A 15,162-nucleotide genomic window follows, 5' to 3' on the forward strand; every position below is an offset into this window, starting at 1 on the left:
TTTTGAATCCTTTTCTTTCTTAAAAGAATGGAGCTCTCCTTTTTCTATACCTAGCTATACACAGTCTCTTCACAAAGGCCAACTTGTTTAATCATATCTATTGATCTAGGCACTTAGACTGTTAGTATATTCCAGGCATTCTTCCACCCTCCCAATTATTTTTATTAGTTGGAGGCTAATGTATGGTTTTTGCCATACATTGACATGAATCAGCCATGGATTTACATGTGTTCCCCATCCTGAACCCCCCTACCACTCCCTCCCCATCCGATCCCTCTGGGTCTTCCCAGTGCACGAGCCCCGAGCACTTGTCTCATGCATCCCACCTGGACTGGCGATCTGTTTCCCACTTGATAATATACATATTTCGATGCTGTTCTCTCAGATCATCCCACCCTCACCTTCTCCCATAGAGTCCAAAAGTCTGTTATATATATCTGTGTCTCTTTTACTGTCTTACATATAGGGTTATCATTACTATCTTTCTAAATTCCATATATATGCATTAGTATACTGTGTTGGTGTTTTTCTTTCTGGCTTACTTCACTCTGTATAATGGGCTCCAGTTTCATCCACCTCATTAGAACTGATTCAAATGAATTCTTTTTAATGGCTGAGTAATATTCCATTGCGTATATATACCACAGCTTCTGTATCCATTCATCTGCTGATGGGCATCTAGGTTGCTTCTGTGTCCTGGCTATTATAAACAGTGCTGTGATGAACATTGGGGTGCATGTGTCGCTTTCAGGTCTGGTTTCCTCAGTGTGTATGCCCAGGAGTGGGATTGCTGGGTCATATGGCAGTTCTATTTCCACTTTTTTAAGGAATCTCCACACTGTTCTCCATAGTGGCTGTACTAGTTTGCATTCCCACAAACAGTGTAAGAGGGTTCCCTTTTCTCCACACCCGCTCCAGCATTTATTGCTTGTAGACTTTTGGATAGCAGCCATTTTGACAGGGGTGTAATGGTACCTACTGAGGTTTTGTTTTGCATTTCTCTGATAATGAGTGATGTTGAGCATATTTTCATGTGTCTGTTAGCCATCTGTATATCTTCTTTGGAGAAATGTCTGTTTAGATTTTTGGCCCATTTTTTGATTGGATTATTTATTTTTCAGGAATTGAGCTTCAGGAGTTGCTTGTATATTTTTGAGATTAACCCTTTATATGTTTCTTCATTTGCTATTATTTTCTCCCATTCTGAATGCTGTCTTTTCACCTTGCTTATAGTTTCCTTTGTTGTGTAAAAGCTTTTAAGTTTCATTAGGTCCCATTTGTTTATTTTTGCTTTTATTTCCAATATTCTGGGAGGTGGGTCATAGAGGATCCTGCTGTGATTCATGTTGGAAGGTGTTTTGCCTATGTTCTCCTCTAGGAGTTTTATAGTTTCTGGTCTTACATTTAGATCTTTAATCCATTTTGAGTTTATTTTTGTGTATGGTGTTAGAAAGTTTTCTAATCTCATTCTTTTACAAGTAGTTGACCAGTTTTCCCAGCACCACTTGTTAAAGAGGTTGTCTTCTTTCCATTGTATAGTCCTTGCCTCCTTTGTTAAAGATAAAGTGTCCATAGGTATGTGGATTTTTCTCTGGGCTTTCTATTCTGTTCCATTGATCTATATTTCTGTCTTTGTGCCAGTACCATACTGTCTTGATGACTGTGGCTTTGTAGAAGAGTCTGAAGTCAGGCAGGTTGATTCCTCCAGTTCCATTCCTCTTTCTCAAGATTGTTTTGGCTCCTCGAGGCTTTTTGTATTTCCATACAAATTGTGAAATTATTTGTTCTAGTTCTGTGAAAAATACCATTGGTAGCTTGATAGGGATTGCATTGAATCTATAGATTGCGTTGAGTAGTATTGTCATTTTCACAACATTGATTCTTCCAATCCATGAACACGGTATATTTCTCCATCTATTTTTGTCCTCTTTGACTTTTTTCATCAGTGTTTTATAGTTTTCTATGTATAGGTCTTTTGTTTCTTTAGGTAGACATACTCCTAAGTATTTTATTCTTTTTGTTGCATTGGTGAATGGTATTGTTTCCTTAATTTCTCTTTCTGTGTTCTCATTGTTAATATATAGGAATGCAAGGGATTTCTGTGTGTTAATTTTATATCCTGCAACTTTACTATATTCATTGATTAGCTCTAGTAATTTTCTGGTAAAGTCTTTAGGGTTTTCTATGTAGAGGAACATGTCATCTGCAAACAGTGAGAGTTTCACTTCTTTTCCTATCTGGATTCCTTTTACTTCTTTTTCTGCTCTGATTGCTGTGGCCAACACTTCCAAAATTCTGTTGAATAGTAGTGGTGAGAGTGGGCACCCTTGTCTTGTTCCTGATTTCAAGGGAAATGTTTTCAGTTTTTCACCATTGAGGATAATGTTTGCTGTGGGTTTGTCATATATAGCTTTTATTATGTTGAGGTATGTTCCTTCTATGCCTGCTTTCTGGAGAGTTTTTATCATAAATGGATATTAAGTTTTGTCAAATGCTTTTTCTGCATCTATTGAGATAATCATATGGTTTTTATTTTTCAATTTGCTATTGTGGTGTATTTCATTGATTGATTTGAGGATATTAAAGAATCCTTGCATTCCTGGGATAAAGCCCGCTTGGTCATGGTGTATGATTTTTTTTAATATGTTGTTGGATTCTGTTTGCTAGAATTTTGTTAAGGATTTTTGCACCTATGTTCATCAGTGATATTGGCCTGTAGTTTTCTTTTTTTGTGGCATCTTTGTCTGGTTTTGGAATTAGGGTAATGGTGGCCTCATAGAATGAGTTTGGAAGTTTGCCTTCTGCAATTTTCTGGAAGAGTTTGAGTAAGATAGGTGTTAGCTCTTCTCTAAATTTTTGGTAGAATTCAGCTGTGAAGCCACCTGGTCCTGGGCTTTTGCTTGCTGGAAGATTTCTGATTACAGTTTTGATTTCCATGCTTGTGATGGGTCTGTTAAGATCTTCTATTTCCTCCCGGTTCAGTTTTAGAAAGTTATACTTTTCTAAGAATTTGTCCATTTCTTCCAAGTTGTCCATTTTATTGGCATAGAGCTGCTGGTAGTAGTCTCTTATGATCCTTTGTATTTCAATGTTATCTGTTGTGATCTCTCCATTTTCATTTCTAATGTTGTTGATTTGGTTCTTCTCCCTTTTTTCTTTTTGAGTCTTGCTAACAGTTTGCTAATTTTGTTTGTCTTTTCAAAAAACCAGCTTTTAGATTTGTTGATTTTTGCTATGGTCTCTTTTCTTTATTTGCCTTTATTTCTGCCCTAATTTTTAAGATTGCTTTCCTTCTACTAACCCTGGGGTTCTTCATTTCTTCCTTCTCTAGTTGCTTTAGGTGTAGAGTTAGGTTATTTATTTGACTTTTTTCTTGTTTCTTGGGATAAGCCTGTAATGCCATGAACCTTCCCCATTGCACTGTTTTTACAGTGTCCCATAGGTTTTGGGTTGTTGTGTTTTCATTTTCACTCATTTCTATGCATATTTTGATTTCTTCTATGATTTGTTGGTTATTCAGAAGCATGCTGTTTAGCCTCCATATGTTTGAATTTTTAATAGCTTTTCCTCCCCTGTAATTGAGATCTAATCTTACTGCACTGTGATCAGATAAGATGACTGGAATGATTTCATTATTATTATTTTTTTTTAATTTACCAAGGCTAGATTTATGACCCAGGATGTGATCTATTCTGGAAAAGGTTCCATGTGCACTTGAGAAAGAGGTGAAATTGACTGTTTTGGGGTGAAATGTCCTATAGATATCAATTAGGTCTAAAAATATGGAATGCTTCACGAATTTGTGTGTCATCTTTGTGCAGGGGCCAAGCTAATCTTCTCTGTATTGTTCCAATTTTAGTATATGTGCTGCCAAAGCAAGCACCCAGGCATTCTTCTGTTAAATAATCCATGTAACTTAAGTTCATTTTTATAGATAAGAAAACTAAGCAAAAGAGTGGTTAATTAGATTGTTTGGCCTAACAACCTTAGTGAGAATAGATCGGAATTCACACCCTAGTAACCTGGATCTAGACCTTGTTCTTTTAGCTTCCAAGCAGTGGGACCTCATATATAACCCCTCTCCCAATTAGTAGAATTTACTACCTGTAAATTCCTCTAGGTCCTAGTTTTCTTGAGGAACACAAGTTGTTGATTTTTTTTTTTTAAGGTAAATTACATGAAGTAGTAGATTGTGGTTTTCCAATTAAAAAGCAAATAAACAAATCGAAAAACAAAGGAAAAGCTGTGCAACACTAATGCACTGCAATCCAATTAAAATGGATAAACTGTCAAAACACCACTGTACTTAAAAATAGCACAGGTTAGTGGATTACACTTTTTTTTAAAATTACATTTCTTAATGTCTTTGCTTATTTGCAAGGAAAAAGAGCTCTTTTCAGTAAAAAGTGAGACTATATAATAAACTATCAACATACTTTGTTTGGTACCTAATGAAGGAAGTGTGTTGAGACCTCATTAGAACCCATCAACAGAAGTCCTAGAAAGCTTGTCTCTCAATCACCTTCTCTCCATAGAAGACACTCTGGATATTATTTCTGCATAGAACATTACATCCTTTTTTTCACTTCTCAAAGAAAAATGTATTTAAGAAAATAATTGAAAAATTAGCTCAAAGGAAAATATATGTAACATTTCAGATTCGAACTAATAAAAGGTAAGCAGAATTTTTGTGTCTGTGTGTGTATTTAGGACAGAAAATCAGTTCAGTTCTCTGCGCTGTGGTGACCTAGATGGGTGAGATGAGGTTGGAGGAAGGGTGAAACAAGAGGGAGGGGATATACTTACACATATAGTTGATTCACTTCATTGTACAGTAGAAAGTAACACAGCATTATAAAACAACCATACTCCAACTTAAAAAATGAAAAAGCACAGCCTTTTAGACCAGATGGGACACAGGAGTGTATACATGCTAAATTACATGTGTTTATATAATAGTTTATTAGTGTTTCTATTAAGATACCATAAAGGTAATTTAATAGAAAACAAATTGTGCACTTGGACTATCTTCCACAAAATGTGAAACTCTTAAGTGAACTCTTAAAACTCTTAAGTGAAATCACAAATGGTCACAAATGAAACAAGTGAAAAAAAATAGCAGAAATACTACAAAATGTAAAGTTAGACAGAAATTAAAGGCCTGTGAGACTACCTTCCTTATGAAAAGTGGTCAAATTGCAGAGAGCATCTTTGTTTCATGTATTGAGAAATCTTCAAAAAATTTAATTATAAACAATTAAAACACAGAAAATAATATTGTAGATATTCATCTATAATGACACAAACACAGCAGAAAAATCTTCTTTAAATGCTTGAATCATGTTATCATTTTAATTAATCATTTCTAATCTGTCAAGTTTATAAGAAGCCATTTATATGTTATATGTTATTGAAATACTGCATACTACACATAGGTTTCATTTAGGCATTTAAACCATGACCTCAATAACATACCATAATTGTTCTCCAATAAATTAAAGTAACCTAAAATAGATAAAATTTAAGGATTATGATTGCAAATAAGTACTAAACAGAAATAGTGGGGTCAATCAGAAGGGCTTAATATTAATATTATACTCACTTTCTTTTTGATTATTATTTTCAGTTAATTTTTATTGAGTATAATTGCTTTACAATGTTGTTAGTTTCTGCTGTGCAGCAAGGTTAATCAGTTTTATGTATACACATATCCACTCTTTATAAGATTTCCTTTCTATTTAAGTCACCAGAAAGCATTGCGTAGGGTTCCTTATGTTACCCAGTAGATCCCCATTAGTTATCTACTTTATACATAATAGTGTAAATATGTCAATCACAATCTCTCAATTCACTCCACTCCCCTATTTCTCCCTTTGGTTACCATAAATTTGTTCTTTATATCGGTGACTCTATTTCTGCTTTGCAAATAAGTTCAGCCCCTATGCAGAACAGTATGGTGGTTTCTTAAAAAATTAAAAATAGAGCTACTGAATGAGACAGAAATTCCACTCGTAGGCATATAGCTGGAGAAAACCAGAATTCAAAAGGCTGCATGCACCCTGATGTTCATTGTAGCACTGTTTACAATAGCCGGGACATGGAAGTAGTATTGTCTCTTTATCAATATCAGAAAACTGAATTTTCTCTTTTAAACATGGGTAAATAACCATTAATAGCCACATATAAATTCTTAAGTTTATATGGTCTCTGTAAATAATCAGCAAAAATTAATCATGGTCTATAAACTTCACTTTTATATTTTGGAGAAATATTCTGTGATCTAAGCTACAGTGAGGCAAACACCTACAGCATTATGTTATTTCAACATCACTATCGGGTTTCTGTACTGTGGAAAATTTCTAAAACAAGGCTGTTTTATACATACTGCTGCTAAGTCACTTCAGTCGTGTCCGACTCTGTGCGACCCCATAGACGGCAGCCCACCAGGCTTCTGTCCCTGGGATTCTCCAGGCAAGAATACTGGAGTGGGTTGCCATTTCCTTCTCCAACGTGTGTGTATATATATAGCCATATATTACACACACACACACACACACACACACACACACACACACACACAAACATATATATATATATATATATAATACAGTCTTAACTGTCTGTGGCTCAGATGGTTAAGAATATGCCTGCAGTGCTGGAGACCTGGGTTCGATCCCTGGGTTGGGAAGATCCCCTGAGGAAGGAACGACAACCAACTTCTGTGTTCTTGCCTGGAGAATCCCCATGGACAGAGGACTCCGGTGGGCTACAGCTCATGGGGTTGTAAAGAGACAGATATGACTAACTAAGCACAGCACATATATAAATATATAAATAAAAAAACATATATACATATATATATATGTATATGTATATGTATAGAAACATCATTCAAGCCCTTTATTCACACTCAAAAGCATCACGAAAGTAACTCACATTTTAAAAGCATTGCTTTTATTTTTTGATGCTTTTATAAGATTATTTTTTCTGTTGTCTATTTTTTTGGATGCCCTTACTGAAAAATGTGATTTATGACTATATTTACTTAGAGAATAAACCACCATATAATTAACTTTAATTAAGTGATTTCAAGGAAATATTTAGCTATGTTAGCAATATTAAACAAGGAAACAAAAACTGCACTAATAAAAAACAAAATAATTTAAAAATAATGTTCATTTAAATTTATAATGAATTGCTTATTCTTTGACTAAATTTGTTTCAAAAAGTAGAGGATGGATCTCACTCAGTAATACAGTATGCCTATAAGCCCCATTCTTCTAATATGTGAATTTATTTATGCTTTTACTATGTGGCCAAGTAGAAGTTTGATTATTTGCTAGGAATGAGAGTCATGCAATACAAACAAGAGTATTCTGCCTTGTAATGTTTCCTGTTGCCCTGTTCGGGGTTCCAATCATTTCTTCTATTTGGGATCAATACCATAGTAAAATATAAAATCCTTGAAAAGTACTTTTAAGTGTGAATATGATAAACATAGAGCAAAGTAATAAATGAATAAGGCAATAATTCTATTGACATGAATCATATTGTTTGAAGGAACACATCTGGGAATAACTGTGATCAAATGTTTTATTAAAGTGGTAAATAGAAATATTGAAAGCCTACATTTTAGCAATGTAACATGAAACTGTACTAGATTTTTAATTCAGTGGCATGTTATATGTATGTATATGGTTGAGTAATATATGTGCATGTATGTGTGCATGAAGTCCCTTCAGTCATGTCGACCCTTTGTGACCCTATGACTCTGTGCATGGGATTCTCTAGAGATGTGACCCAGGCATGGAACCTGACTCTCTTATGTCTCCTGAATTGAAGGTGGGTTCTTTACCATTAGTGCCACCTTGAAATCCCACAGGCATATTTTAGAGATACTCCAAGCTTGGTTCCAGAACATCATAATAAAAGAAACATTACAATAAAGTGAATCACAGGAATATTTTGGTTTCTTGGTGTATATAAAAGTTATGTATCCACTATACTGTAGTATATTAAGGCTTCAATAGCATTATGTTTAAAAAATTTACATACCTCAACTTGAAATACTTTATTGCTAAAAAGTACTAGACATCATCCAAGCATTCAGCAAGTCACAATCTTCTTTTTTTTGGTGAAGGGTCTTACCCTGTTATTGAAAGCTGCTGACTCATCAGAATGGTGGTTCCTGAAATTGCTGTGGCAATTTCTTAAAATAAGACAATAGTGAACTTTGTCTATTCACACTGCCTTTGAAGAATGATTTCTCTGTAGCATACAATGTTGTTTAATACCTTTACCCAAGGTAGAATTTCTCTCAAAATTGTGTCAATTTCTTAATTTCTTATGCTTTATTAACAAAGTTTACATACTATTCAAAATTATTTTATCCCAATGATCTTCAAAACATCTTTGCCAGGAGTAGATTCCATTTCAAGAAACTACTTTTTTTGCTTATCCATAAGAATAAACTCCTCATCTTTGAAAGTTTTATCATGAGATTGTAGCAATTTAGCTATATTCAGGCTCCATTGCTACCTCTTGTTCTCTTGGTATTTCCACCACATGTCTGTGTGCAAAGTCCCTTCAGTCATAGCTGACTCTGCAATCTTATGGACTGTAGCCTACCAGACTCCTCTGTCCATGGGATTCTCCAGGCAAGAATACTGAAATGTGTTGCCATGCTGCCCTCCAGGGTATCTTCCCAACCCAGGGATTAAACCCACATCTCTTGCATCTTCTGCATTGGTAGGCAGGTTCTTTACTACTAGCACCACCTGGGAAGCCCATTTCTACCACACCTATAATCAACTTCCCCCACTGAGGCCTTGAATCCCTTAACATTGTCCATGAGAGTTGGAATCAACTTTTTCAAACTTTTCTAATGTTGGTATTTTGATCTCTTTTCACAAACTGCAAACGTCCATGATGGCATCTAGAATGACAAATTCTTTCCGGAAGGTTTTCACTTTACTTTGCCCTGATCCATCAGAAGAATCCCTATTTGCAGTTGCAATAGCCTTATGAAATATATTTTTTAATAGTAAGATTAAAATATGAAATCACTCCTTGATCCCTGGGTTGCAGAATGGATGTTGTGTTAGTAAGTACGAAAACAGCATTCATCTCATTTATACGCCCATTAGGTAACCACATGCATTCTTAATGACTAGTATAACAATATTTGAACAGTCTTTTCTTCTGAGCAGTAAATCTCAGCAATTGGCTTAAAATATTAAGTATATCATGTTGTAAACAAAAATGTTATCATCCAGGCTTTGTTGTTTCACCTATAGAACACAAGCAGAGCATATTTAGCAAAGTTCTCAGGTGCCCTAGGATTTTAAAACTGGTAAATGATCTCTGGCTTCAACTTCAAGTCATCAACTGCATTAGTCCCTAAGAAGAGAGTCAGTCTGTCCTTTGAAACTTTGAAGCCAGGCATTGACTTCTCTTCTGTAGCCATAAACATCCCAGATGACATCTTCTTCCAAATGCTGTTTTGCCTGGCTTGAAATCTGTTGTATAGTGAAGCCACCTTTATTAATTACCTTAGCTAGATGTTCTGGATAACTTGATGCACCTTCTAGGTCAGTACTTGCTGCTTCCCCTTGTGCTTTTATGTTAGTATGAAGATAAGTTCTTTCCCTAAGCTTCATGGACCAATTTCTGCTAGCTTGAAACTTTTCTTCTGCAGCCTCTTCACTTCTCTCACCCTTCATAAAATTGAAGAGAATTAAGGCCTTGGTCTAGATTAGGTTTTGGCTTAAAGGAATGTTGCAGCAGGTTTGATCTTCTATCTGGACCACTCTTAATTTCTCCAAATCAGCAAAAAGACTCTTTTACTTTCTTTTCACTTGCATGTTCTTTGAAGTAGCATTTTTAATTTCCTTCAAAAACTTTCCCTTTGCAACTTGACTATTTGGCATGAGAGACCTAGCTTTCAGCTTAGCTTTTGACATACCTTCCTCAATAAGTTTAATCATTTCTAAATTTTGATTTAAGGTGATAGATGTGTGAATCTTCTTTCACATGAACAGTTAAAGGCCAATTTAGGATTATTCAGTTCAGTTCAATCACTCAGTCATTTCTGACTCTTTGTGACCCCATGGACTGCAACTCACCAGGCTTCCCTGTCCATCACCAACTCCCGGAGCTTGCTCAAACTCATGTCCATAGAGTCGGTGATGCTATCCAACCCTCTCATCCTCTGTAATCCCCTTCTCCTCCTGCCTTCAATCTTTCCCAGCATCAGGGTCTTTTCCAATGAGTCAGTTCTTCACATCAGGTGGCCAAAGTATTGGAGGTTCAGCATCAGTCCTTTCAATGAACACTCAGGACTGATTCCCCTCCAAGTAAAGTCTGTCACTACTTCCATTGTTTCCCCATCTATTTGCCATGAAATCATGGGACCAGAGGCCATAATCTTCACTGGCTCAATGGATACCAGTTTGAGGAATTTTCTGGAGTTGGTGATGGACAGGGAAGCCTCACATACTGCAGTCCATGGGGTCACAAAGAGCCAGACAGGACTGAGAAACTGACCTGAACTGAACTGATAGATATTAGATATATGCCTGTGTTTATTTTTCATATTCAAGAATATGCATTTAAATTATCTACTAATGTATTTATTCAGAGGTGAATAAAGGAGGTTAACACAAAGCTAATTTTTATCTCTATATGTTTGCTCTGCATTCTTATATGCTTTCATTTCTCAAAATGCCCTATTTTCCCTCTGCTCTAATTGAAATCTAAGTCAAGTAAAATTTTCACTGTACTGTGATGCCTTTCCTTCACTCTCTCAATTTACTATTTTCCCCATAGCATGAAGCATAATATTACCTGCATTAACACTTCACAGGTTCCTTTACAAAAATAACAAGAACTCAGTAAACATTTGGTGAATTAATTTACTGAGCTAATAATAAATATTTCTTTCTCTACTTTTGAAGTTTCATCCTATGATCTCTGACTTACTTCAGTATTCTCTTATCAACTAACTGAATTCAGGATTACAGGAATTGCTACTCAAAAGTTCCTCTGATTCTGGATATTTCTGTTTCTTCCAACAATAGTTTCTCAGATACTACATTATTTGATGGGGAACAAAATCATGTATGTAGGACCTTATTTCCAAACCAGTTATACCCATACAAATTATTCTATGCTGCATCAATAGTGGATAAGATTTGCATTACTTGTTATGCATAAGAATAACCATAAATATGTTATAGTGTGTTTATGTAACTGTCTTAATATAACTATTTCTTTTATCAGTCTATGAATCCATTATTATCCCTTAGGATACGCAGTAAAATATTGTGTTTATAAAACATAGAGTTTAATTTCTTTGCTTTAAGTCCTAGTCCCTTGGTGCAATTTCCCTCCCTGTTACATCCAAAATTCTTATGCATTAAAAAACTTTAATAGATAATATATTGCTAAAACTCCCTGTGTGTTTGTGTTTAGGTATGAATATGAGTTATGTGCACATGGGTATCTCAAACCAACTTAAGATCCACTGCTTTATTATTTATGTCTAGGCAATTTTTCTTATATATTTATTTTACTTTATTCCAGGTTCTATTTCTCATATACTTCTTATTTATTTCTCTTTCTCCAATATCCATTTAAGTTATTATAATCTTTCAACTGGTTTGTGATTATACACTGCATATTTACATTTCTGCTTTATCCATAATAATTTAACACTCATGTGTATTTAATACAGCTAGTAATGTATGATTTATTTTGTTAAGTTTATCAACATTTGCATCATCTCCAAAAATGAAACAAGTATTCTCTCTTCCAGTATTTCTCAGCTCCTACCCATAATTGATTATACTGGTATTGTTCAAAATTGAATTATGGATTCTTATGAATATGCTATTTGGCCTTATTTATAAATGTATGATTTTATTTTATTTTTATTTTATACCTTAAATTCAGACACCTCATAGAGTTTCTGTGATTCACTTATATTGTTGCTAGGGTACTTCTACTAAGAGGAAAAAAAAATGAAATCAGTGCTTTGCTATTGCCACTGTTACTTAAAAAGGTTTCCTTCCTCATTTTTCCCATCACATTTGTGTAATAGATTAAATGGACATAGATTACAATAAGATTTTTTTGTCAACAATTAGAAGCTATTAGTGTATGTATTTACTTTTGTTCAATGTCATTGTCTTGATATGAGCTCCTTTCTTGTATAGTTGTAGGGAAACTATCTCTCTGTAAGACTTTTAAACTATTTGCATTTCATGTTCTTAAATTCTTCCTTATTTACAAAAAGTGTATCTTTTTCTTATCTAATTTGCCTCATACTTGACAAGAATTTTCAATCTAAAATCTTACATTTCCCCTAATTCTGTTAAATTCTGGCATTGTGACTTTAAATATTTTCAATTTTTTTTTCTTTTTCTAAAATTCTTCTTAGATGGATTCTGATGTTTCTAAATACTGTTTACCTCTTTGTGTCTAATATGCTCCTTAAATCTTCAATGTGCCAGTTTTTATTACATTTATTGCATTTTTTGTACTCAGTATTTCAACTTGATTTTCCTTACACTTCTTGTTCCTATTCTATGTTTCCAATATCTGCTCATATCTCTTTGAGTGTATTTGGCACCTTGATTATAAATTTTTGTTTCATTTGGTGAGTTAATACTAGTCAAGGCTCCACAGATTGTTTCATTTCTAATATGTTTACATATCAATTGAATTCCTCAAATTTTCAGTTTTGTTTGTGAGGTCAGGTCCCCTGTACTCACTTGGCAATGTAAAAGGAGAGGTTTAAGCTGACCATAATGACTTTTAGACATGAAAGAGGACCATTTGATGTAATAAAGTTGACCATTATATAAATCTACAAACACGACCTCACAGATAACCTCCAATTTCCCCCCTCCCCGTGCTCTTTTCTAAGAGCTGTCTCTCCTGGTTGCAATCATCTAACTCTATAAAGTTCTATCTACACTATGATGCTTGAGTCTGTCAGAGTCCTGTATTAGTTGTGCTTCTGTCGCAGTCAATCTCAAGCACAAGATTTATGTTTTTTTTTTTTTTTTCTATGTTACAGGCTAGAAATGAGATCGTGATTTTTTTTTTTTTTTTTTTTTTACAATCATGTACTGATGGTAGAACTTTTAAGTCTTATACTTGGACAGGGTACACCAAAAGCAATATTGGAACAGTGTATAACTAAAATACCTGCTCTGTCCCAGCTGGGGCAGGCATGCTATATCTATCCAAGAGATTACTAATCAATTCTCTGATTTTAACCTTAATTTTTCATAATGTTTTCTTACAATTTTTATGTTAAAATTGCTTCCAAAATTCAGTTCGGTTGAGAAGCTAAAGTCTAAAATAAAACAATCAAGCACACATACATTATTACACTATGACAATGAGCATGACTTATGAAGGTCAACAATCTGTTTCACATATATTTTAATATATTTGAATATTGTAAAATATATATTGAAATTTATATTTAAATATTAACAATATAGAAATGTAATGATTGATAGTTATAATATTGCACTCACCTCAAATATCTCACACAGTGTCCTTTCATTTCTAGATTAGGAATTTGCTTTATTTATTTATTTTTTTTATTTTTTTAAATACTTTCTCAGAAAATTAATTTATATTACAATCATACACTTATACAATTTAAAAGATGGTTCTATGCTTGAAAATATGAAAGTTAAGTAAACCTATGATAAAAGAATATAAAATAGATTTGTTGTTCAGTCGCTCAGTCGTGTTCAACTCTTTGTGACCCCATGGACTGCAGCACACCAGGCCTCCCTGTGTTTCAGCATCTTCTTGAGCTTGCTAAAACTCATGTCTATTGAGTCGATGATGTCATCCAACCATCTCATCCTCTGTCATCCCTTTCTCCTCCTGCCTTCAATCTTTCCCAGCATCAGGGTCTTTTCCAGTGAGTTGGCTCTTCACATGAGATGGCCAAAGAATTGGAGCTTCAGCTTCAGCAACAGCCCTTCAAATGAATATTCAGAGTTGATTTCCTTTAGGATTGACTGGCTTGATCTCACAGTGCAAGGGGGGGACTCTCAATAGTCTTATCCAACACCACAGTTCAAAAGAATCAGCTTGGCACTCTGCATTCTTTAGGGTCCAACTCTCACATCCATACATGACTACTGGAAAAGCCATAGCTTTGACTGTATGGATATTTGTTGGCAAAGTAATGCCTTCTTTTTAATAAGTTGTCTAGGTTTGTCATATCCTTTCTTCCAAGGAGCAAGTCTTTTAACTTCATGGCTGAAGTCATCATCTGCAGTGATTTTGGAGCCCAAGAAAATAAAGTCTGTCACTGTTTCTATTTTTTCCCCGTCTATTTGCCATGAAGTGATGGAACCTGACGCCATGATCCTAGTTTTTTGAATGTTGAGTTTTAAGCCAACATTCTTTTATTCTCCTCTTTTTTTTCTCCTCTTTCAGTTTCATCAAGGGGCTCTTTAGTTCCTCCTCGCTTTCTGCCACAAAACAGATTAAAATATTCTAATAACTGACCCTCAGCTTTCTAGATCAAGATACTTTATTCTGGAGTGTTCAGTAATTGAATTAGTCAGCTCTTGACCAACATTACTAATTACCCATTAAGATTCTCCTTTTCAGCATTAGTGTACCTCAAAAATTAAATAAATATTCAGAATATTGCTTTTTTAGCAAAAATTCTAGCAGATGGTTATTTTCATAAAAGATAAATCCTTTTCCTCAAGAGAAGATATTTCCACTCTCAAATTTAATCACTAATTTGAGTTTTTGCTTTTCTTCCTTGGAAAAAGTTGTATTCTGGACATTCACACACAGCCAACTCTTGTGATTATGTTACTTTAACTGTACTTCCACTACTGATCTTGTATTCTCAGCTGACTTTCCCAACATATTTTTATACAGAGAAGCTTTTTTAATGGATTCATGTGTTGTCCCTGTTAGTTTATTCTAGGTCAGAGGAAGAATTGCTATTTGAGAAATTAGTTGACAGTATCAGGCTGGGCTTCTCATGTTTTTACTTGTGTCCTGCCATACAAAAAAGAAAAAAAGAAAAGAAAAAAAAGAACATTATCTGACTAGTCAAGAAATCTACATTGAAATGCTGGCTGTGCTGTATAATTAGGTTAAATCGTT

At 34.5% G+C, this 15,162-nt stretch overlaps 1 non-coding gene across 1 annotated transcript; it reads right to left on the reverse strand.

Annotated features, from left to right (window-relative positions):
• Window positions 1–3,776: 3,776 nt before the first annotated feature.
• Window positions 3,777–3,883, reverse strand: LOC136144580 (U6 spliceosomal RNA). Its single transcript, XR_010658597.1, has one exon. It is a non-coding gene; the product is annotated as a U6 spliceosomal RNA (small nuclear RNA).
• Window positions 3,884–15,162: the final 11,279 nt, after the last annotated feature.

This window comes from Muntiacus reevesi, chromosome 11, assembly GCF_963930625.1.
Source record: "Muntiacus reevesi chromosome 11, mMunRee1.1, whole genome shotgun sequence".
Taxonomy (NCBI): domain Eukaryota; kingdom Metazoa; phylum Chordata; class Mammalia; order Artiodactyla; family Cervidae; genus Muntiacus; species Muntiacus reevesi.